Consider the following 27,312-nt stretch of genomic DNA (forward strand, 5'->3'; position numbering starts at 1 on the left):
CCTGCTTTTCCATGTGGAGTGCCGCATATGTTTTATTAAAATGAATTCACATTTCGCTTTCAATTTACAGACAATTCTCAGCTGCTTATTTTTACTCGTTTTTACCAACTGGTGTTCTCACTCGGCGACAGCATTAAAAATTCGTATACTTAACACCAAAGTTGTAAAGAAATACATTTGCTTGAAGTTTCTTTTCGGTCGTAAATTGTCAGGTATCTAATGCATATTTTAATGCTGCCTAATGGTGCATAAATTACTGTTGCTTCGCCTCTAATTACAACTTTATGCAGCAATTAATCGAGCCATATTACGATTCAAATTGTTCGACACCTCTGGAAAAGAAGAAATTCAAAGTAAATTGGAAAAAAATAAAATTGTTGCCTCAGCGAACAGTTCATTAATATTTATAAGAGCGCATCAAAAATCCAAAGAAAATACTTTCAATGTGTCCGTGTGGCTTTTGTGTGCTTTCTCACCAGTATGTGGCAGTTGAGAACAAAGCGGCCAAATTAATTTAACGCCAACACTGCCCCCCACTTGACCCTCTAACTATCTATCTATCTATCTATCAACTACCAACAGTTGCAACTAACAACAGGAGGAGAAAAAAGGAAACTGAAGCCAGAGATAAAGAAATGAAGCAAAACAAAAAATACAGAAAAAACTTTGGTTTTTCTCTTAATTTCAACAGCTAGACAAAATGGCGTTGAGCATACCAATGGCCATAGGCCAACCCTAGTTGTCGTATCTAAAACCAAGCACAGTCCGCAATAGTGCACATTGCCACACTTGATTGATTTCATTTTATATACGCTGCGATTTTCCAATTACAGAAGCGCTAAAATCAGCACAAAATCAACGAGCGCACAGTGGGGCAGAAGTGGAAGGTTTTCGGTTACATCAAGAAACAATTAAGAAAGTCGAGTGTGCTCGACTGTGAGATACTTGCGAACTATTAAGAATAAAAGCAAAATAGTGTATTATTCTTAAAATATACCAAAGTAATACATCGAAAAATATTGAAATATTCCGAACGCTGTATTAGGTATATTAAAATAGTACTGCATTCAAAATATTCCATAGAGTACATAATATACCAGATTGACAGACACAGCAAGTAAGACCCCAGTATTTTCCCATATTAAAGGATTTATTTAATAAATTTAATAACTATTATCCGATCGCGTCTAAATTTTATAATAATTATTGTATTATTATGTTTTGAAATATTTATTGTGTGGTAAAAAAATGTTAAATTTATATTAAAATTTTATAGTTCGTTTAATAATTAATATCAAGTTAACTTGCACCCACTGTAACCCATTTGAAAGGCTGAAAATAACATCTATAGTGGCACATTGAATAAACTAGGGTTGCACTCACTCCCTTCCTCTCTCCCTCCCTCTCGTTCTATGTGCTGTGTGTTCGATTTTTCAAAAAGCACAAAACAACGAGCCTAATTGCGGAAGCAATGCGCTGGAGAATCGGTTTTCTAAAGCTGCTCTGGCCACAAAAGTGTGGTGAGAGGTCGCGTAACGTAATATATAGAAAATTTAACTTTCATTTCATTTTCGCTTAGCTTCTTTTGCTTTGAAAATGGCAATTAGCGTGGGCCAGCTAAGACACTAGAAGTGGAAGGGGAAATGGAAGGTGGGTTGGGTCAAGGCTGTATTAATGAATTAACATGGCCAAATGAGTTTCTGGCCAACACAATACAAATGGTCGTTGTGCTTAACTCTTGGCTTACGCCAAGCTAAAGCTAAGTGCAAAACTTTTGCAATAAAATGTTAAAAGAAGTTCGCCACGTGTTTCGCATTGAGAATACTGCAATTAGTCCTGTTTCACATTGTGTGTTGCTCTTGCTGCTGCACTTCACAAAATGCATCCGCGCAATTTGGCGAATCAGAAGCCGTTAAATTGTACAGCGCATAACAAATTGGTTTTTTGGCAGCTACAACATGTGCTCCAGACATACGCAGACAAGCCTTCCACTGTCCACATTCTCTCCGCCTCGCTTTTCTCACCAATCCCATAAACACCAGCAAACACTCCCCCCTTCACCCTTTGCAGCCTTTCGCGCAATTCTGTCAAGCCAGCCGCGACCAAAATTGTTTGTAGCCCGTTGCTGTTGTTGTTGTTGCCATTGTTAATGTCATTTAAGGTTGGAATTGGAGTCAAAGTCGCAGGCAGTGTCTGCTTGATATATTGTTATCATTTTAACAATGGAAATTATTTCATTACATTGTTTTTAAGAGCCCTTTCATTGTGTTAGACACGGCTCGTGTCAGAGCCTGGCATAGCATTAGAATTGTGACGAACACCACGAGGTTCTACTCGTCTAAGCCTACTCTGTCTAGCTAACTTGCCGGCTCAGTTCAGGGCTGGGGTGGGTCTTTGGCTTCGACTGGGTAGTAAGTCATCATAAATTAAAGTGTAGACAGAGTGTAATACTAGGGGAGAGGGACAGTACTCATCTCGCATTATCTCAAACGCTCGCACATTCAGTGCCCAATTAGAATTAAAAGTTTAACACATTATTGTTTTCTTCTCCATGATATACAGTAATTTAATAAACATACTTCATTTTGTTTATAAAAATTATCTCTAGTTAACAATAGTGCTTGATTTATTGAGCCTTTATTTATCGTTACGTTAGTTTGTTTTACTTAAACGGTTGTCTTCATGACTTAATAATACGAAAGATAGAGAACCAACACGGAACACACGGAATTGAGAACCTCACAATCACAACCCCAATCAACTATAATATAGACACGGCTATGCCGTACTTACGCACTTTCCATCGATGTTAGCAGGCCTGATAACTGATGAATCCGTCGTAGCATATATGCTTGTTGATGTTAGCTGTTAAAGATGATAAAGGGTTATGGTTATCAGGCTTTCAAATCCCTATGAACCCCATGTTGGCTGTACAAAAGTCGAAAAATGAGTTAGTCGATTTTTGACAAGTACTAATACAAATTCAATTTAATTATTCAATTTAGCAAACCATGTTGGCACTCTTAGTGCATTTTGCGAACGAAAACAATCCAATGCAGATGGTGCTGGCGGGTTTTGTGTGGAGCCGTAGATCTCTCGCCGGAAGATCTACGCTCCTTTGAACGTCTCTAGTATCGCCTTCGCTTAGCCGCTATCGAATACCGTTTGATAATCTGCAGCGAAGATTCGCTGCCGCAAGATTATCGCCTTATTCCCACTCTAGCCGGTTGTTTGCAGCGAGGTTCGCCGCCTTCACCCAAAACTCCCTTAGGCTTGCAGGTTAGGGTGAATATCCGCGTGCGCTTCACTAGTTGCACTTGTTCAACAAAAGGGGGGGGAGACGAGGATCGCAATGTGCAACACCTATTCCACTCTAAGGAGGGTCTAGCGGGTGCAATTGCCAGAGGTATGGCCAATAAGCTGCATAAAATAGCATTTTTACTGCAAGGTCTAATCAGATGGACACTACTTACCAATCAGTGGCAAAGAGAAAATTTAGCAATTCTAAATTCTCTATTAGAGCCGGCCAATCCAAGTTGGCGACAAAAGAAAACCTTGGATGCCAAAATTGTTGGCTTTCCTTTCTTGGTTGCAGTATTATTTTAAATTTATTTTTGCAATTTTTCTTTGCAAATTTTTGGTCTGATGTAATAATGCTCTCAGTGAAAAAAAAGTGCATAAGTGAAGATGGCTGCCCTTAGTGAGTGCTCAAAGCATCTCTGTGTGGATCAATGCAATACTTACTCCCCGTTCGATAGACTCAACAGTTGAGCTATGCTAAGTGGAGTTGCCAACTTAATTAAGGCTTTGGCGCATCAGCTGATGCTTTGATTTGTGACAATCAGATGTTTATTTGCAACTTTGCAACTTTAATTTGCAACTTTAATTTAGACAACTACCTCACAGAATGTTCTGTGGAGTGAGACTTGAAAATAGCTAGAAGATGGAAGTTGATAAAGTTCGTAGTAAAAATATCATAGAACTGAATTGAAGGCTTTAAGAAATACTCAACTAATTTAATATTATTGATGCTGATGATAGACTCGCAGGTGTGTATGAAATTGTAAAGGCCTCTTTTTAGTTTAGTGAGAAAGTAAGAAAGCTACAATCGAGTGTGCTTGACCATTTTGAATAAAACCTAAGCAGTATAAAAATAAGATATGTGTTGAAATAAAGCATTAATAAACTCAAGAGACCTCAAGGATTGTCTACGATTGTTGATCAATTGGATGAGAATTCGCAACATTCTGATTAAAGTCGAAAAGTTAAACGATTTGGAAACAGTATGTTACAGATACGTATTGTTATATATAAAGCCAATATTTAAATAGATAATAAAATTAAAATCTTGCTTATCTAAAGTTTTTAAGCCAATAATAATAATCTAATAATCGTAAATACATACAATACAGTTAAATTCGATAATCTCTAAGTAAGCGTTCATATTATTCTGAAACAAATTGAAAAACACTTTAACTTTCTTTCAAGTTGCACACGAGTAACTAAATTTAGATAGAATATAGACCAGTGAATCGCAGTGAATTTTATTGAAATTTTCAATCACGCAAAAAATGCTATTTTGTCTGTGTTTTTGTGCTATTAAAAACTTTCACTGACTAAACAAATTGCAAACGCAATGCTTTCGAATTTAATAAATCCCCAAAGCGGGCTTTGAAGTTTCACTTACTCGTATTTTTTCGCAAATCGTTGAGATACTTATGAATGCGCATTTACTTCATTTGCATTTAAAATGAAATGAAATGAAAATCAGACCAGCATAAAAATACAAGCAAGTAGCAAAGAAATTGAGAGCCGATATGGTAAAATGTTTAGTGAAGTTGGAATGTATTTGGACATCATTAAAAATGCCACATTTGAATGAGTGTTTGAGCAGTCCAAGTCCAGGAGGGAGTCCACCTCAAAGTCCTCTTCCTTTTGGTTTCGGTATCGTCTTTTGCTTGATATGCATAAATGTCAAAGTGATTACAATGCAGGCTGAGATGTTCACCCGCAAATGTGTTCATCGTTTTGTGCCACGCCTCACTGCATTTGGCCCCCCAAAAAAAAGGACAGCGACAGCGGCTGTGAACAGATAAAGCTGTGAGCTGTGAGCTACTACTACTGAAAGCTGTGAGCTGTGAGCATTGAGTGTGACAACGCCCATTCATTCGCTCACTCGTTGCTTATACGCCCATCGAGCACGACAAGACAGGACAAATCTGAAGTTGGAGCTAGAGCTACAGCTTCAGCATCGTCCATTCGTCGTCTTGATGTACGCAGGTGCGCTTATTGTCGCTCGGCTGCACTTCGTTTGAGGGCAAGCCGAAAATCTCGACAGCAGCAGATCAAAGCCAAGTTCCTGTCCCAGTCTCAGTTACACATGCCCATCTCGTTCCCTTTTTCATTCTTGCAAGTGCTGTTCAAGCTGTCTTCACTTTTCGCCTGGATTTCGAAGTGTGCTTGGACACAAATGAAAAGCAACGTTTTAATAATTTTGCCCTCGAAATCCGTTTTTGAGCGCATTTCATGTCAAACAATTTGCGGTCACATTTGCGTGACAAGTGCCACCACAATAAATTCAGATACTTCTTGAGTTTTCGATGATTCGTCAGTTTCGTGGTGACATTGAGTATCAACTTGGTTTATATTTGATTTGAATAGTACGCTTGAATTAACTCGAGTTGGCATGCCATTTTAGTGATTTAGAACATTTATAAAGCAACGCTTAAAATGAGTATTTAATCCTTCTCAAATTGTAACCCACACAGAGTTCTTTCTAAATTGACTATTCAAACGTACTGAAAGGTTTGTAAAAAGTTTAGGTCGAATACAATTAACAGCTCTAGAGTTCAGTTAAGTTTAGCTCGATTGGTTATACCCCATAGATTCGAATAGCTTTTATTGACTTTGAGTCAATGTATAATGTAAAATGTCCAATTTTATTTTATTTCTAGAACAAGCTCAATTGATAGTACTCCATAAATTCAAATAGAGGAGTTGTACTAAGCAACCTTTCAAGTGCAACTTTAAGCCTTTCCAAATTTCCACACAAATATCCACAAATGTCTTTTCATGCGTACTCGTTAAACATATGCAAAAGGTTTAGTTGTTAGCAAAAATAAAAATTATTAACGAAGTTGGTAGCTTCATATTAACAGTTCAGTTTAGTTTAAGCCGCAAACCCCATAAATTTACATAGCATTTAATGACTCAAAACTTGTACTAAAATACGTTTCATGTTTGCGACTTTAAACCTTTTCAAATTTGGATCCACGCAGATGTCTTTCTAGGCGTACTATTGAAACGTGCATTTGGAAAAGGTAACAAAAAAACAAACCGAGTTGGTAGCTCCACATTTCCATAGACAGCAGCCGTGTGTGGGTCTCTGTGTCTGTGTCTGAAAACACTTTGAACTTTTTAAATTTTTAATGAATCAAAAATGTTTTCACACTTTGGCTCACCTTTTTTGCTGCAGTAAACACCCTATGACACACGCACACATGTCAATCCATGTGTGAGTTGTCTGCTCTGCAACTCGCTACATGTCCTGTTTTGTGCGAGTTTATTCCCATTTTCAGCAGCAGCAACAGCAACAAAAAAAGCGGCAACAGCTCGGCAGTTTAGCCTCCCGGACTCGTGAGTCGCACAAGACCCCACAAAATGTAATTGAACTTAATTCGATTTGAAGCGAGACAAGTTTTTTGACAGCTGTTCAAGTTCTCAAAGGCTGTGCTTAAATTCCAACGAGTTGTCAGCTTAAATTCAAGGATTACAGTTGCTGTTTAAAAGAAAGAAAATTATTGCAAAACTAAGAATCGAATTCAAACATTCCACTTAGCAATTACTTTTCCAACAATAACTCAATCACTCATGTTTTTATTTGACTCCCAGCTCACTTTATTTTCATACCCGTTAACCATTGGGTAGAAGGATATTATAACTGTGTACCTACAAACAAATATATGTACCAGGTAGAAGGCGGTATCTTCAACCTTATAAAGTGTATACAATATATTCTCGTATATTCAATATGGTATATTTTGTGTTCTATGGCATATGTTGAATCTAGCGGTAGAGTAATATACCACAAATGTATCCTTTGGTATATTCTATCATTTTCTTATCTAGACTGAGATCTAGACTGACAATTTGTTTATACTCTTTAGTATATTTTGATTGCAGTAGTATATAAATATACCAAATATAGCCTTCTCTATACTATATTTTTATTTTGGTATGTTAATTTTGTGTATTTTAAAAATAACACCGCACTGTTTTCTTTTTATTGAAAATTAATACCGAGTATCTCACAGTCGAGCACATTATACTGCAGCTCTCTTGTGCTCTTGTTTTTTTTTTTTTTACTTTTACAATCCCAACTATATATGTATGTAGTTGGTGCACCTATCAAGTCAAGTGCCTTCAGGCTGAGCGAGTCCAAGAGTTGTGGTCAATTTTTGCGCATATGTTGCGATGAAGTGAACTCAAGTGCAGCAACTCCACACACAAACACACACACACAATACAAATTTTCCATTTTGCCATGAAAAGCACTTGAGAAGGCAGCATCCAAACAACAACAGAAAAAAATATTACATCCAACTGCACCCTAAGGCCCTCTGTAAGTGGAGCCAACAAGTTCATTTTTCTGCCAGTCAGCCACACAATTGCCACATGACACAACACTCTATATATGTGTGTGTGTGTGTGTGGCATGGGAATCTATTCATATATGAGAAATGTGATTGCAAAATTGCATCTTCTTGATTGCAATGGCTGAGTACCGATTTTAATTGGTCGAGTAATAAGTAATAAGTAAGCTTCTGACTCACAACTCAATATCTTTCTGCAAATACTCGTTCTTCGTTCTCTTTCAATTCAGCGAGCTGCAGAGCATAATCATAAATCTTGGGGGCTCGCAAGTTGAGCCAAAGTATATATAATTTTCTTTTAAATACCTTTAGAATTTGTAGCTCCTTTGTGTCGTCGCTCGCTGTCTGGACGCCGTTCGCAAATATAATACTATCGAGAAAAGTAGCTAAAAATTTGTCCTTTCGAGACTTCGGCACCGTCATCGACATCGACATCGACAACGTCGTAACGTGAAAGCCTGAGCAATATTTTTGCATTTTGCAATATTTTCGAGAGCGTTGTTAATTTCATGGGTGAATGGTTAGTGTTTTCATAGCAGCAATTTCTTTTCTTGAAAGGTGCCATCGCAAGCAGCCTTACAAGAATGATGTTGACTCACTTCGCGTATTTTTTTTTAGAAATTTTCTTATGCAACGAGCACAACAAATGCAATTAAATCAACGCATAACTTTGCATTTCTAATCGGCTGGCACAACTTTTTAATCACTTCCACACCTATTCGAAGTTATGCCGAGTGCTGATAATAAGCTCAGCTTAAATTAAAAACTTTTCACCCTCCAAAAATAAAAAACTTCTATTTTATTTTTTTCTGTGTTGGTTTCCACTTGCGGCTGCAATTTCCCATCGCTAATTGCAATAAATTTGCGTTAATAAACTGAAACTGAGGCAAATTGCCAGCAGCATTGGCCAAATGGGCAAAGCCTGCCCAGCTGTTTCAAAGTTTCAGTAGAACAGAAAAAACAATTTTTGCGCTTAATTAAAAATATATTAAAATACTTTAATCTCTGAGAGGATATATTAGATTTGTTTTTTAAAGTAGCGCTTTAATTTGATTTTCGTTGTGCAAGCAAAATTGATTTCTTCGATTGTTTCCACCTGTGCAAGGCAAATGAGGGGTCTCCATCTCCCAATTATACTAATTGTACCTTGAGGTCTTCTTCTGCTTCAGCTTTCGACCACGCCCACAGCAATTAGCATGTACAACCAGCGGGCAGCGATTAGTTGACTTTTTCATCGATGCTTTCAGAGTGATTAAAATCGCACAATGGACAAGATGACCAGCGATGATGCTCCTTCCACTCTCCACTCCGTTCCAGTCGCTCTTTCCATCGACTTCCGGCATAAGTAAAACCACACAATGCCTCACATTTGCATACACTTTGAACTATTCAAACAGCTGCACATCCAGAAGAAGAGTGAGGGATGAAAGGAGTGAAAGGCTACCCGTTGACTCGACAATTTTGCGAAATTAACCTCAGACCTGACTGAGACTCGGCGGCCTCAGGTCACGTTGTAATTTACCAGCCACAGCATTTCACGTAAGCCACTTGGGTCAACGTCAGCCACTCTCTGACCCCATGCTCCTCCTGACCAAATGCCTCGTCAACTGAGGCTGAGGCTGCTGACATGCGGCGTTGGCATAAATTTAAAGAGCGACTCGGTTAACTTGGTCAGAGATCAGGGAGACGACAGAGGCAACAATGGATGGCAAGTGTAGCTGTGTAGAAGCCACGTCAGCTAACTAATGATGCCCTAAATTGAATCTAATCATCATTAACAATTACACAGCGCTGGCTCGTGTGATTACCCCCAGTTAGGCCAGTCCCAGTCACAGTAGCTCACTCGACCATTAAGTCTAATCATATGCAAATAATTAAGCGTACTGACACGACCAACACACGGACTGCGGACGGAGGCCGAAGGACGAAGGACTGCAGACTGCGGAGTGTCAGGCGGTCAGACAGTCAGCCGTTGAAATATTTCCCTGAGGTCCCATCGTGCCAATTGTCGCCTCTACTTTTGTCTATCTCACTGCCAGATGGACAGCAGCACAGCCAGAGGAGTCTGGGTGCAAACCTTTCCCTCAACTGGAGCAGCGTACAGTGCCTGCTGATAATGCACACACTCGGTTCATAGGTGGCTAATAAATTTGAATATTAATTGTCAGTGTCTGCGCCTGTGCCTGTGCTTATGCTTGTGACTGTGGTTGCACTCTCAGATTAAAATGCGCCAATGCAGTGTAACGCCTAAGTACGAATACGAGTACGAGTATGTGAGCTAAGAGTCAAGCTTGTGGTTTGGGTCACTCTGCCAACACTTCTGGGATAGCATCGTTTTCAAGTTCTCTAATTGGCTTGCAAGCAAAGCAATTCTTACGTATATGATTATTGGCAAATGGGTTTATTAAAGGTAGTCCACTTTGTAATTAAGACATTGGCATGAAAAAACTGAAATTTCAGATTGAAGATTAATAAAACTTTCTACTATTTAAAATGATTTTAAGGCAATAAAAGTATTAGAATAAAACAACGTTAATTACAGAGCAAAGGAGATTAAGTCATTCTTGATTTTGTAGATGAATAAAATAAAATATCTATTATATTAAAAGTTTTTAGGGTGGAAAACTTTGTACTTAAGACATTAAATTTAATAAAAATTACAACAGTTTTAATCTATCCAGCTCTAAACAATATTAAAAGAGAATAGAGAAAACAACTTATTTACTTACTTTTAACATATTTTATTTAAAATGTTTTATATGGACAATGTCTGGATCATGTCTTTGGAATAAAAAAAAAAATTTAATTTCAGAAAGAAGGCACTCCAAACTATTCAATTTTAGACGATATTTAAGATGAACAAGATAAAAAGTATAAAATGCAATCCTAATAAAGACATTAGCATAAAAAATATAAATTGCAGAGGAAAGATGTCATAATGTATTTAAGGTAGATAAACTTGTAGTTAAAACATTGGATTAAAAAACAACTTTGAACATTTTATATTTCTTTATTATTTACAAATTTTATATAAAATAAAAAGTGTGGAGTGAAACTTAACACTTACCACTTGAATGTCTTTATCCATAAATAGAATTTTAAGAAAGTCAATAAAAAAACGTAAACTTTAAAACTGTTTTCTAGATACAAGTTGAAATATTCGTATTGATACCTTAATTTGCCATTAAAAACTTCCCAATGGATGCGTTAATTTTATGCCATTTTCGTCGAAGATTAATGCCTGCTTTGGTTAATATTTTAAATTCGTATGTTACCCAAAGGAAAAACCGAGCACAGACAAACAAAACGAAAGACGATTGGAAGAGAGAGAAGCAAAAATTGCATCAAACCAATAAAGCCCTCATATGGACAGCCACCAAAAACCGAAACATAAAAAATGGCCAAATGAATTGCTGCGGCCCATCCAAAAAGTTTTCCTACTGCTCGGCTACATGGTGGCATCCACATTGGCATCAACAGCAGACAGGCAGCAGTTGGGCAGCTGCCACGATTAATTTAACGCTCCACTGTGTCAAGCTGTTGTTGAATACGTTGGATACACTGTCCGAAAATAAGCTGACCGAGAATTTGCATTTAAGACTTTTGCAGTGTTTTCTGGGCCCTTGGTTCGTGGCTTTTGGGCGCAGTGCACTTGTCGAGCGGCCAATGGAACATTTTCCGTTTCCGATGCGTTGCAAAAATGTTGCCACAGACAAATGGGTAACATGAGAACTCGCTCTCGCCTCTAGCCACCGCAAGTGGCAAGAACTGGCTGAACTCCTACACGTGTGAAAACTGGGGGCACGCCTTCAAATTGCAGCATCCCTAGCCAAAAATAAAAATGCGATTTAATAGCTAAATTAAGCTGTATGTGTGTGTGTGTGTGTGTTGGTCTGCCAACATTTCTGCTGCGTTAGGCAACTTTTGCCAAGTGTGTGTGTGTGTGAGGCACCTTTTAGCCAACCGCGCTTGGCTGATTGCATGCCACATCAGAAGTGTGTGTGCGTGTGCGTGTTTGGTGGCAGGAATCTGCACACGCAGCACTGTTGCAAGCTTCGTGGCCATTTGTCGATGCTTTTGACTTTTAATTGCATTAAATAAAAGTCATATAATAATTGCATAATTGAATGCAGCCAATGCCCAATGCGCTGCGGGTAAAAATTTGCTGCGTGGTTGCACATTATTGTTGCAAATAATAACATTAAGAGTAATGAGCCAACAAATTATTGACCATCAATTGAGGAGGCCAATTCATCGCACAAACAATTCGCCCATTAATAAATGCAATAAATTTCAGCTAATTCACAGCCAGCACAAAAGCTTTGCTTAGCTCTTGCGTCTCTTTAATTTAGATAAATAACAAATTGCAAATATTTAAATACTTTACAATGCGGTTAGGTTAGCTGAAAATGATATTCTAATTTAAATTTCAAGTAAGCAAACTATATAATTAATTATAAAATGCAATTTAATTTCGGAATTTAACAACAAAAGCGAGCTGAAAACAGAAACTTAAAAATTGAAGCATTAAAAAGCTTATTTAACATCTAATTTTACATATGTATTTAATATTTATATTGTAAACTCCAATATTAAGATTGGGGATAAAAATAAAATAAGCAATATATATGTACATTTAGAAAAACCAAACAAATATGTTTTCAAAAAAAGAGGGTCCACATTTATGAATACAGTTTGTCTTAGCTTTTTTTTTAGTTTTACAAAATGTGTTTTATGTTTATTGTATTTAAGTTTCATAAATGGCAATTAGACAGATTGTTATTAATATATATTTTGCTTATCCAATATGCCTAATATTATTCTTATGAAATAAATTTCTTCTAAAATATTGGGCTAAGAATTTTATTTTCTTTTTTGGTTTAATTATTGTTCGTTTTATATTAATAGTTGAAATTGTTGCCACAGTTTGGTTCCTTTTGCTATTTCCTTCTCAGAGATTCATGTCAAATGTGTGCAATCATTGTCGTGTCATTTGAGTTTCAGTTCTCCGTGGCAGTGGCAGTAAATTGCATATTGCTAGTCCGCGTTATCGCAGCTTTTGGAAACAAGCGCGTCATTTTTTCCATTCTAAGCCCGAAACGAAACGAAACGAGAAACAATCTGCAGAACACTTGTAAAACTTGACAGGCGTGCAGCGGACAAGTTTTACGGGCAAACTCGGTTCGTTGGTGCGTCACAAATTTACAACGGAACAGCTGCCGCCCCACCGCAGCCCCCATCCCAAACCAACCCAAAAAAGAGCGAAGAGAGAGCGTTTCACAAACATTTACAATTTATTGCACATTTGCCTACAAAATATCGCCCAATTCAGGGCACTGCACATTTAATGGAGTATGCAGATGGGCGCCCAGACTCAACGTGTTGTGGCACTGGCAACCAGTGACCTCTTCTGCCCCTCCCCACCCTTTCCCCTTAAGGGGTCCAGTTGGATGCCGGATGTAGGGCGTTAGGTGGTGTTGTGGGTGTGACATTACAGCATGTTCCATTGCACATTTGATGAATTTATTGCAGTTTAGAATTTTTTTGCTCAATGTGCAGCAGTTGCAATTTTCCCAAAGAACCAAGCATGGTGCATGGAAAAATTTCAAACTGCGATACGACGCCATGTTGCTATAAAAAAAGAATAGAAAAAAAGGCAAATTCTAGCATGACTGTACATTTTATACCCTGTATATACTCGGAAATCTACTTACGGGGATGTAAACTTTTTAGTAAATGTCTGCACAAAATTTTTGAATTAAAAAAAAAAATTAGAAAAGAAATGGTATGGCTGAACTGCATTAAACTTTTCAACGTTTATGACAATGAATTTTAGTGTTTAGCAAAAATATAATTTATTAAAAAAATGAGAGATTTCATATATAAGTTTTTACTTATCAGCACTACCTCATAATTTAAGAAATTCTGGTTAGACAATGATTGTCTGCCTATTTGTGTAAGGATATCAATCGCAACTACCAAAAGAGCAAATTACATTAACATAAGCTAAGACTTAGTTTCTAATCTAGTAATATACAAAGTTATGCTTTTATGTTTCCCTAAAAAAAACAGTAGAGTGCTGGGTATCTCATAGTCAAATTCACTCCACCACTGCAATCTTGTTTCTGCTCGTTTTGTGTAGATGAAACTGTCAAAATGAACGTTTAGAAACTTATTTATAGTTTGGCGTATACAATTTTCAAAGTGGGTGCCAAAAACTTGGTGCTCGATAAGCGTGCAGCCATGAAATGAAGTTGCAGCGATATCGCCAATGACAGTTTGCCATATAAGTGTGTGTGTGTGTGTATGTGTGTGTGTGTGTGTGTGTGTGTGCTGGGGATTAAGTTGTCAGTTAAAGTTTGATGATGTACTGAGATTAATTAATAGTCGCAAGCTCAGTTTTAGGCAGCTATTTTACATCAACTACTTGGCAGCAGGATGCCCAACGTTCAGTGATTAAATTACCTTGCACAAATTAAGCAATTTCAAGGCTCCACAGTTGTGTTCACCTGCACGCTCCAGCACGCCGTTTGTCTGGTTAATTACCCACTGATTACAGCTAGCTGCAGTCCATGCGGAACTCTTGGCCAGCTGGCCACTTGCTTTATAGCCAACTAAGTGGTATTTACGTTTTAATTTAACGCTTCTTTTTGGCCTCCGAGAGAACGAGAGAATGGCGCCAAATGCGCTTTCGGTTTCAAGAAGTGCAATACAGGAGAAGTCGAAGGCGAAGGCAAAAAGCAAAAGCCAAAAAAGCAAAACCGGATGTCAAGGCTAAAAAGCTTTAAGTAAAAGGCAAAGACGTTCCCCGGGCTGGGCCGGACTTTACCGTCTGTAATTGCTGCGGCTGCGGGCAAAGTCCCTTAACACAGGACTCTGTCGGCAACTGTTGCCGTGCCATCGCCATTGTCATTGTCATTGTCATTGACGTTGTCGTTGTCCCGTTGGCGCCCATTCAAGTGGTTTTTGATGACAAAATGAAAGGTAATTTTAGCGAAATACTCGCTCTGATTTCGCCACTGCAGGGTGCCCTAGACAAATGACAAGTTATGCCACCGCCAGACCAAAAATAGTGTGAGCCCATAGGCTTTTGTGTGTGTGTGTGGGATCGTTAATGCAAAAAAATTGGCTTGTCGGCAATTGCCGGCCCAAAAAGCAACGCTCAAAATGTGCAAAGTTATAATAATGAAAGCGTTTTTCGGTTTACCGGAAATTGTGGCTACATTAGAGATAAGTGTCTGATGGGGAAGATGCAAGACTCTTTAACATGCTGGACTTTAAATGGATTCCCCGCTGAGATAAACACCTTTAAGAGCAGACAGAAGGAAATCAAAACAAAACCAAAACTCACTCTGCTAACTGGGCATATAAACGACTATCTGTATCTGTTGCTGTCTAACTCTGTGTGTGGCAGTAAATCTTTATAAGCGCGAATAATTGGTTTCCTCATTTAATGCGAATGGTTGCTCAGGAAGAGGAGGAATATAGTAGAAGGGAAGCTCAGCATTGCAATCGTTGCGCCGCCGTCATAGTAGAATATGCTTCACAATAAACATCAACATTTTTTTTTGCTCTGCTCTACGCTGCGCTCTGCCTCCCAGTCCGTGTTGACTGTCAGAGCAAACAGCAGGAGTCATAATATTGCAACAGCATTGGGAACGCTGCAAAGTTCGAGTCAAAGCTTCGAGTTGTAGTTGGAGTTGGAGTTGGAGTCGGTGTCCGCTTTGACTTGGGGGAGCGAAAAAGAAATTGCTGGAAAAAATTAATTGCATTTTCATTATGTTGACTGGCAGAGCAGTCCGGGTGTTTGGGGGCAGGCAGACAGACAAATGACATGGATATAGGCAATACAACGAGGGTAAATGCGACTAAACTGTCCTGTGAAGTTAGATTAATTTTGATCACAATGCGCTGCCGAGATGATAATATGAAATACTTAAACGGGAGGGCAATAAGAGTCCTTACTGACACTTATATAACCGTTTAGCTTTTAGTGCAAATACTATAAATAAGAGACTAGACTCATGCTCGCATTATCATGAGTTGCAATATATTTCAAGCACGCGCTACAAAAGTGGATCCCCTTATCGATGTCTTATAAATTGATCAATAAAAAGCAAAAACAAAGAAACGAAGTATAAAAAAATAGAAATGCCGCAAGAACTTTTCTTATCTGCAGCAATGCGGCGGGAAATTGATTTCACAAGCAGGTTTTATATAAACTTGTTTATGTGTTGTCTAACCCAAATCGCTGAATCGATAAGATCTCAAAAATCACATGTTACTTGCAGGTTAGGTTGATGATGACTTCGAAGAATGAATTATATTGAAATGAACCAAACCCTAAAGAGTATAAAGCTTTGTCATTATATTGCATGATTCATTTCAAATGAAATCGAAATGTTGGTAAACAGACAAACGTTTTTTTGAAATTACAGCCATGCCCATGAAACATTATCGCATAAAAAGTGAACGAGTTGTATAAAAAAGTTTGACTGATATCAGGCAAGATAAAAACATTACAAAGTTATTTGCATAAGATACTCACACCAAGAAATTATTCAGAACTTCGATTCATTAGTTTCTAGCTGTTGAAGTTTCCAAAAGCGATGCTGGCAGGTGTTTGTCGAAAGTAGAATAGAAGAATCTCACACTTGATCGATTTATACATGTGATAAGCCTGCTATTCTACTTGCCAATCCACACCACGAAAACGGTTTTTGGAAGATCCTCGTTACACAGTTGTACGATCACTTTTGTATTTAAATTCACACACTTTAATCCTTTGCCAATCACAGATTTCAATCAGGTTCGCATTCAATCTAATATAGAATCCATAATATGGTAACTGCAAAACGAAACACGGAACGAGAAACGCAACACAGAACAGAACTGAATACTTGGGAGTTCAATAACGAAATAATGACATATTTTCATAGATATCGCTTTTTATATGATATGCCTTATCTGACGAACGTTTTTTATTTACTTTACCTCTTACTCAGGCAATATCTTTCCGACAACACACACACACACACACACACATCGAAGTGTGTGTGCGAGTGTGTGTGGAGTAGATAACTGGATTTGGATTGGACACTCTTATCGATAGTCGCGACTGTGAATGTGACAAGTCACATACTTATACACAGATAGATACGACGGCGGCTCATGACGAATGTGCCGGGGATAAAAAGCGCCAAGTGAAATAGTTCAATATAGATATGACGAAACGGGCCAACAGGTTAGATATATATAGTATTGCATTTTATTTCTCAACTAGCAGCTCATTGAATTTAGTAGTTCATTTCATGATTAGTTCTTCAACTTACTTATACATCTTATCTGAACACCCAATGTCCAGTTGTGGCTATCGAAACACTTTTCTGTGTGTGTGTTTGTGCAACAACATTGAGCACTACCTGCGATTTTAGCCGCCGTCGTCACTGAGTCAACAACGAGCAGCGAGCAGCAAACAGAAATTGTGTAAAAGGTCGTCAAACGTGTCGACTCGTTGTTGTTGATAAGAAACCCCGAAAAATCAAACCACATATGAATTCGTATATACTCGCTCAAGTATTCATGTATGTACTATATATACTTGTATGTTCATACATATGTATATATGTGTCGACTGTATTTTCGGTAATAATATCAATACTTGCTTCTACTGCGGCAGTTACCAGTAAACTCAACCAGAGATAAGATACAGAAATTACCTTTGATAAATGCCAATCGGGTGAAGAACTCAAGAAGGTAGCAACACACAGTTTGGAAACTCTCCTCATGGGATAATCAAATATTGTAAATTCCAAATATAAATAATCGAAAAGAGTTTCTTAATCTTAACTTACGAAGCAGTCTTTCTCTCTCTTTCTTACTCTCAAATAGAACACCTTTTTATCTATTAGATCAATCAAAAGCGATAGTTAGCTTTGATAAACAATACTCGTTGTAGTGTCAAGAATTCTCTAGACTTATTTACTTCATACATAAAATATATACAACATTATAAAGAATAATTTATTTTAAAGAATGGGTTCTATAAATAAATTGGGAAATAAAATCCATTTTATCCAATTCACTCTTCCTTTGCATATTTGTATATTAAAAATCCTCAAACTTATTCTTGTCTTGCATGACAAACTTTTATCACACCTATTTTATCCACTTTCGAAACATTTCCCATGAGTTTACAGAGCTAAAAATAGGGCATTATGACGTGCTGAGAATGAATTTCTCAATAAGTGCCACAATAATTCACACCTATTGCAACACGTCGGCCCTTAAAAAACATTAACCCAAATCTCTTGTCTAATCAATTTTATGCTTGGCCATTTCCGCTAGCAACACTTACTAAGTAAACTAACAATTTGGGCGTTGCATAAGCCAACTTTGCCTCATGGTTAGCAAATAATATTTTCTATTATTCTTCGTACTCGATAATTGGGTACACAAAAAGAATGTGGCATATCTTATCGTGAGCCAAGTCAAAAATATATATACTATATTGATATGTACTTTTCTTTCTGTAAGATTTGATATGCCTTTTTAGTTTAGTCATCGTATGTTAACTTGCCCATAAATCGATAGGTGAAATACGTTTGCTTATCCTGTGAATGATATCATGAATAATTCTTAAATGGGGTTCAATCAATATTTCTTGCGAATATGTTATTACTTCTTTAATTTGATATCAATACAACAAGTGCAAAGCATATCAAAGCAGTTCCTTGTTTGCAATATTCTTTGGAAAAGGTTATAAAATCAACTAATAATAATCTTTTATGAGGGGTCGGCATAACATCCGTGTTGGGTTTCTATAACATTTCGAAAATGGCGCCAACCTGAGTGATTCAGTCGTCTATTGATAACTTGTCAAGTGGAGCAGCGACAAGTATTTTACTTGTTTTTTTTTCCTTCTTGCATTTATCAAAGTTTATACAATTGTAAAGTTCGATCATTGCCCAAAAGAAAGTTACCCTTTTTTGGGTATACTATTCGAAACGAATCGAATAATCAATGCAATATGCTTCCAAGAATTTAATTAAATTCCTCAAATGACAGGCCACTGAATCGAGCAGCCATCCATTCATTTTGTGGGCATATTAGGGAATATTCAGAATTCGCACGTAAAACTGATTAAAAACTACGTGTTGTGATTGCATAATCAACGTCAATGCACAAAACGCCCCTGCAAGCACTGTCTGGTTTGGGGTTCCTGGACACTGCAGTAACTTTTGTATAATGGGCCGAAATATCGATGGGGGAAACGATGAGGTAGCTAAGGTAACAATTCATGAAAAACTTGGCCTGTCAAAATTGGGTGTGAATTTGGTGGCGGAGTGAGGAGTGAAGCTGAATGCATGGAAATTCATTGATAAAGAAATAATAATTTCCGCTCTTGTCGCCCACAAGTGCACACAGCTAAGATGATTTTCAATTTCCGGGCGATGAAGAAAGAAAAGGCAACAAAAAAAATAAAATATGAAATTAAAGCGATTTAAAGCGCTCTAATGGCTGTTGTTGTTGTCGCTGTGCCAAAAGGTCGAGGACCGAGGCTAAAGTCAAACCATCAAAGCGGGGCAAACAGAATGGCGTCGCATCGACCTAAGCCTGGGCAGATTTCACCTGCGGCAGCTTGCAATGAAAAATCGTTTAATGACACCATTCACACACTCAGCGAGAAAGAGAGAGAGAGAGAGAGACCCAAGAGTGAAGGAAGGGGAAGTCGTTTCGAGTGTCTGCCTGTTGCAGAGTGTGAATGTGTTTCGTTGCGCTGTAGCGCTGCAGGCAACAATTGCAACATTTTGCAGCCGCCATCGAAATGGCAACTACGAGACTCGTACCTGCAGCTGTCCCTTGTGCCTTTTGCTATACCCCGACATCATTTGTCAAGCTCTATGGCAATTAGATTTGCCTTATAACTGTTTTCTATTTCTATTCTTTTTTTTGCACTCTACTAAAGGGTGAATAAACTGCGGCACATAGACATCGCCTAAGGGCTTCTTATCTGCATAAAGTGTATACTTTTGATAGAGATGCCTTCCCCCTCTGAATAGATCTTGAAAATTAGTAAGTACCAAAGACATTCAACATTCTACCATCAATCACAGCGCATACATTGTTGATCTTTATCATAAGACTTGTCAGCTTTTGACTACTAAAACGGACGTTTGCCTAATCTAAATATACTCATCGTTCATCAATCAATTTCACCAAAGAAAAAAGTAGAATTACTTCTCAGGTTTTGAGAAACGAGACTGAAGTATTTTCTAGAGTTTCCAATTATAGTTTTTCTTTGTTAGTCTGGGACTGTACACGGTTCTTTTGAGTTGGCGGCCCACATTTTTATACCATTTTTTTTTTTCATTTATATTAAAATTTAGAGCCGTTTATAGCCCCGATAAGATATGATGAACTAACGAGTAAGTATATAGTACATATGTGTATAATGTTGTCGCCGGACCTATTCGTATATGTGTTTACCTGTGCCACTTTTAAACAAGTGATTTCGATTTATGATTAGAAATTTGAACATAGGTAAACAGCTTATGCAGTCGTGATAACGAACCACATGGATTTCTCGGTATGTAAGAAGGGTGAAATATTGAACTGAGAAGTTACGGAGAACGAAGCTGATTCTCGGTTGCTAATTATCGATGCATCTCATGCCAATTCGATGCCACAATGCCACAATTTTAATCAATGGCCAAAAACCGCAGCAAAGTCAACCACTGTCAATGCAGCTAATGCTCATTGCAGACTCATGGCAAATGCCAACTGCCAATTGGCCACAGTCAGGAACACTTTCGCATGCCGCAGCACGTAGAGCTCGTTAGACATTTTCTTAAGCTAATATTTTCACAGCCCACGGTGGACACGGACACGAACACACAGGCAGAGAGAGAGAGAAAGAGAGAGAGAGAGAGAGAGAGAGAGTGGGCTGCTGGCAAGAGAAGATTATTCAAATGATTGGAAATTATCATGTCCTTGCATCCATTTTTGGCTGCCATTGCCTATTGCCGTTTCGCAGTGCAGGTCCAATGTGCAAACAACAAATTGCATTTGTCATCTGCTGCATAAATAACGAGATAATACCGTAACATAATAACTGTCAATGGGTGTGGGTGGTGTGGCCCAAGGCGCCAACTCCACCTCGCCAAAAGGTAATCCACCTTTCAGCTGAACGTGTCTCCCATTACAGTGTGTGTGTGTGTGTGTGGCAAATGCGAATTTGTATCGTCGATTTGCATATTTAATCAAAATTAACATGACCGATAAAATCAATTACACACACACACAGAAAAGAGAGACTGAGACTGAAGCGTAGCAGCATCTGCAAGATACAGATACACACTCACACACACACACACTCTCTCTCGCACCTTGGTGAATAACAATTGCATTAGAAAATGTCGCCATTCTCATTGTCATCCTGATGCTGCTGCTGCTGCCTCAACTCCATCGTCAACGTGTACAATTTTCGGTTCGTTTGCTCCTAAAATCCTTTTTGCAGAATCTACGACCATGTCGCTTTCAAACTGTGTAAACTGCAGTGCCATCCACATGTACTTGTCCCTGTCTCTGTAGTTGTCTCTCTGCTTCTCTGTGTGTGTGTGTGTGTGTGTGAGTACATTACTGCATTGTTACAGACACTAATACGCCCAACGGCTTATCCTGTCCAATGTGCTTAAATTGTTTCTTCCTGTCACACTGATTTTCTCTACTCGATTTATTTCATTTCGACTTTTCCATTGTTGTTTCTGCCCATTGCTCTTTGATATCGAAATGAATTTATACTCGAAATGCCATGAAAGAACAACAATTCCACTGCATTGCACTGCGACTGAACTGCATTGCACTGAATGCTTTAAAATCCAAATAAATATCAGATTGCAACACTCTCGGTATGTGTAAATATATTTAATTGCATTTACATTTACATTTACATTTACATAATATTGCACTATGTGCATGTGTGTGTGCAGAGACAATTACATTCATATTTACTTAATACACGCATTGAGTATACTCAATGCTCGGAACGGAGATTTAAATAAGCAGCCGTACATTTTATGATCCATTAGATATGAAAATATATACTCCGACGACTTTTCAATAAAGTCAAAGCAATTGAGATGAAATCACTGCAATCTCAAACAAACTAATTGCATATTTTATATATAAATAAATGAGTTTGATATTGTTTACCAATTGTAAGTGTCATATTTCAAATAAAGACAACAAGTAAGTAAGCTATAGTCGAGTGTGATTTACCTATTTTAAATAAAAGTAAAACAGTGTAGTCTTATTCTAAAATCTACCAAATTAATATACCTCAAAAAGTTTATTAAATTTACAATCTGAACTGTACGAGGTGAATACTTTTCTACACAATAAAGCGCCACGCGAACCCAAAAATGAATTTCCTTGGTGTCATAAAAGATGTCCCGCGAAAATTCCTTGAATTTAATTATGCTTTCATTGCCCTTATCTATATAAAGAGGGAGCAGACATATATATATATATATATTGAAGATATTCGCATTGAATTGAATCTAAAGGTAAAGTTGATTTTTCCATTTAATATTTTCTCGCAGACAAATTAACACCAATTGCAAAAGAGCTTTAGAGGACCGACAAACTGCTTAAAAGTCATGGAATGAGGTTTGATGGGTGAAAGGGAAAGAAGAATGGAGGGCGTAAATGGACTCCATAAATTCGCATTGATTGCGTTCAATTAAAATTCAGTTATGCTCCGGCGGCGTTTGGCAGTAACAGGAATATTTTAATTAATTTTCACGCGCTCAGCACAAAATTTTCGTTAGCTGCCAAAGTAAATTTTGTACAGGTCTCGTCATCATGGCAGTTGTTGATGCTGTTGCTGTTGCTGCTGCTGCTGTTCGATATTTCCATTTGGCATTTATGCGCATTTAAACTGCAGTCTGCAAAAATATATATTCTGTCACTCATTTCATGACATTTATTTTTAACAAAATCTTTAATTATTATTTCTGTTGAATCAGCTAAATTTAGTTTTAAATTATTGATGCGCTACAATTGAATTGAATGCTCGAGTGCAGTAGCTTAGCCTTAAATCCTTTGCTAGATTTATTGGAATCTGCAGTCAACTTTTAAATTGTTTTTTTCTCAAAGTCGATTTAAACTGAATGAAATTTATTGCGCAAAATATTTGCTGAAATGCATTTACGATACGACTCTATGTAAATGCTTTCTATTGTTTGTCTCTGCAAAAAGAAAATATATACTCACGGTGTGTTTAGTAAAAGCTAAACTGAAATCAATTTAAATCAAATAGAGCTTGGTCTTGAAAAGCGCAACGCGTCAATTTAAAGACACAAAATAAACCAGTGCAAAAAAGTCTTCGTCCTATGGCTTACATCTATTCGCTGTGCAGACATCAACATCATCAACATGTATATAGATACACTTTGTCTAGCATTTCAATTGGCAAACATCCTTCAGCTTGAAAGCGACTGCCAGAGGTTTAGAGTAAAAAAGCCGCACACGCTGCGATAAATAAACAACAAGCAAGCGGGTTTTCCCTCCAACTCCTCATTTTGCACATTTTCGAACCTTGTCTACGCATTTGGCGATGTCGAAAGCCTTTCATCTACTTCAGTGCTCAAGTAGCAACAGCAAAATACACAAACAAGTCGACGACGCACCGTCAAGGCGGTAAGGGCAACCGACAACAACGCAGCTAAGTGTGATTTTCGAAAATGGCAAAAGTATGTTTTTCAAATCTGACTTTTGCGTCAATTTCAAGGCCAACAACAACAACATAAACTTTGGCGCAATTTGCAGTCTAGTTTTTGGCGCAAATTGTCGTCTTGAGGCGGATCGACGCATCGCTTGAATGTCAGTGTTGATTTTTCAAATTATTTACCAAGGTTCCCAAATGATGATAGCTCACACTGAAACCCCGAAACCAACAGGCGTTGATGACTTTGCTTTGTTTGCTCGCACACAAGTCTCTATCCTGTCCTTCGGCTACAGCTCTGAACATATGAATAGAGATTATATTAATAATATAGATTAAGATTATTCCATTTCATGAAGACCAGATTTAATATATGTATATATTCACATATATAATATACATTTGTCTATTATTTATTCATTATTTGCATTTCTAAAATTTAATTGATTTATTTCCCTATTCATAACTGTTCAGCGTTGCTTGTGTGCCCTGGCGGCAGTTTAAGCTGTTTTTCTTGTTTATTTTAAACTTTGCTTAGCTCGCTCTATTGAAAGTTTCAGTTTTAGTAGCTTTGACTTCACAGTTTCATATAGCACACAACTAATAGGTTTTCCTTGCCAAGATTTAGTCATACTTCTCTTGTTGTCCTCACTCCATACTTGGCCACAAAATTACTCAACTCTCTTCTAAAGCTTCCTCGTCAGTTTCGTCCGAAAACTTCAATAGTTTGGCTTCTGCGTCAGTTGAAATTTTAATACCGCAGCTGGCATTCAGAGTCTATCTTTAAAAGAAGAAAGTATTAAAACACTTCGATTTAATTCGTTTAAGCCATTTACATTTTCTATAATATTCTTTATAACTTCTATGCTCTGATTTAACCCAAAAATACTTTTTGTTGAATTAAGTTGAGCTTTGCCAAGCGCTGGCTATTAATTATTAGCTTGAACAAGTTGGCAACTCTGCCGCTAATTAAAATAGCCCCAAAAGTATGCAATGCGGCAGTAAGTCAACTTTTTTGGCTGTGCTGTTCTGGTTGTGACTAATCTATGTATGCAAAGTTGGCTTCCAACTGCAGTTGCCAAAACGCAGCACCACACGTAAAAACTGTTATGAAATTCATTTAAAGTTGAAGTCAAAAAGTCGCGGCAAAAAAATGCGAGGACAAGAGGAGACACAAAAGTTTCATACTGATAACGAGGCTGGCGACCAAAGTTGTCCCTTGATGAACTGCGACATGGACATGGACGTGGTCACATGTGGCAGCAAGCAGCTCTCGAAACCAGTCAATTTAAGCGGCTTAGAAGCCACCCTTTTGTACTTTTTGTATGCATACGCTGCGTATGCGTAATATTTATGCATTTATTTGTGTTTCTACTCGTAATCAAATTTACATATTTGGACCACTGAAATTAATTATAATACCACCGCACACACACACACACACACACACACACACACACACACACACACACATAAACAAAAATCGCATTTAAAGATAAAGAAAGGGAGATATGAATCGGTAGTGAGAAAAAGAAGGCTATGAATATGAAATGTGTGGCTGCTTTTGGCTTTGGCTTTGGCATTTGGCTTTGTGGACCCGGCCAGCTGCCAGCTCAGCGCCAACGCCAGCGCTTTCTCCATTGAATGTGTTGGTAATTTCATTTGACCAGCATCCTTTGCACCCACCGCATACCACCGCATATATATTCACACACATTGCAAAACTCATTTCACGGGTCACAGAGTACAATCATCCGAGAGGGCAGCAGCAGGCAAAGCAAAGCAACAAACCGAGGAACAGACGAAACAGCAAAAGCAAAGCACAACAAAAAAAAACCTGGCCAAAAATTGATTATGGCGGCGGCTGTAACGCCAGAGGGTCAAAGAGGCAGTGTAGAAGGCAAACCAAGGCAACTATCATCAAAATCCTATTAGTTGGCCCATACAATACGATGCTGAAGCAGAAGCAGAATGCAGAGCTCCAGAGCTTTGTCCTTGTCCAGTTGCCTGCATTTTGTCAGCGTTTATTTGCCAAATTAATTCCCAAAAAGGTAAGCCAAACTTGCGATTTGAAACAATCAGTGCTGGCAAGGTTAGGCCGTCCCTTTCCCTCTTTTCCTCTTCTTCTCCCCTACTTCCCTACCCTTTAACCCAATTCACCATAACCCTTAGTAAAAAGGGCCGTAGCTGTTGTCCTTTTCCCTTTTTTGTTGTTGCTGCAGCTGCCATTTGACCAGCGGGCAACCGCCACCTCAGCTAGCACACAATTTGTGACAATTCCTTTTTGCGGATTAATATTTGCTCTGCTCCAGTCCCTTCCTTGAACCCTCCTTGCTGTCCTTTGCCGTACCTGACCGGTTGCGCTTTTATTTGCCTTGTTGTCTCCTTGCCTTCTTGCCAGCCTGGTCTGTCCTTCCTTTGTTTGTTCTCTTGGCCCGAGCTCTTTAAATTAAGATACGCATATTTTTTAATAGTCTTTGCATGGTGTGGCCATCCAATGCCAAAACAACTGTTGAAAACTTATCTGAAAAGGTGTTTCGGCAAAGGGTTTTATACCCATTGTGATCTGAAGCACGAGATAATTATTTTTAATGCTGTGCTCATTGTTTTAGAACTTAATAATATCTTTGGGGTGTTGCAGCTCTTGTTTGCTTCGCTTGCCAAATTATTATTAAGATGGGTCCAATTGGTTAACTTTCACTGATATTGTAACAGATTAACACTGCGGTCGAGATCCTGAGTCTCTCACTCTTTCGAAATTCAACTGCCTAAAAAGGTGATTTTTATTTATGTTCTTAATGCTTCCGAGTTTAATATTTATACAAATTTACATTAGAATTTACTTTTTAGCTTGACTGGATTCAAATCACTGATGCTAAAGGAAAGATAAGTATAAAGAAATAAATAAATTAAATTGAAAATAAAAAAAACTGCTTATTATAAAATCGGGATTACCAAAAATTAAAAGTCAGTTCTTTACTTTTGGTTTTTGATTTAATTAATTAATTCGTTAGTTTCAAAAGATTATGTTTGGTTTGAAAGCTAAAACTTATCTATAAATACAGTGCATATAAAAGTGAGAATCAAAGTCAAGCACAAGAAGCATTATAAGGGTTCCTTTTTAATGGATTCAATAAAATTCCGTGCAACATCAGATTGCTTATTCATGTTCATTGACATTTGGCATTGTAGAAACAAAGTATGGAGTTAAATTGTTTTATATTTGATACAAAGAAGCGTACAAAGTCTTTGGGCTAATTTTCTAAATAAATAAATGCAAAAAAAAAAGTAATTTATTAATTTTTAAATACCAGAAATTACAAATTTATCGCAAAAATTTTAAATTTTTTTTGGATGAACTTCTTCTGCATGTATCATTGCAAAGCACTTAGGAAAATGATTTAATTTTCGTAATTGCCCCCAAAATAAATGTACTCTTCTTAACGTTACAATAATTGAAAAATAAGCTTAACAGACAACGCGATGCAATCAGAGACAGGAGAGACTGGGCGGAGTTGCATACTCGTAATTCCATTGAAAAATACAATAGAAACAACAATGCGACCGGCGATAAGAGATACCAAAAGTTTTCCCTTACACAGAGTGCACTTGGACGCTAAAAACACCAAACTAAAGGCTACAAAAAGGACTTATTGTGGCGAAAAAAAAAAACATACTTGGGCGCATAAAAGATGTCGAAAAATAACGCCTTCTGTCGGTGGAAGTAGACCTGCAGCTGATTTGCCATCGTCTGAGGGCATGACATCTATCCTGATATATGGCTGGACATGCATTCAACTATTTTTTGTTGCACACTGCAAGTTGCACGTTGCACAATGTCCGACTAAGTTCATGTCGTTTGTTTTGGTCCGTTTCCTTGGTCTCGTAGGCACTAAGAAGCCACTTGAAGGACACTAATGCGTTCACTGGACA

The sequence above is a fragment of the Drosophila nasuta genome, chromosome 3 (assembly GCF_023558535.2).
Source record: "Drosophila nasuta strain 15112-1781.00 chromosome 3, ASM2355853v1, whole genome shotgun sequence".
NCBI classification, from domain to species: Eukaryota; Metazoa; Arthropoda; class Insecta; order Diptera; family Drosophilidae; genus Drosophila; species Drosophila nasuta.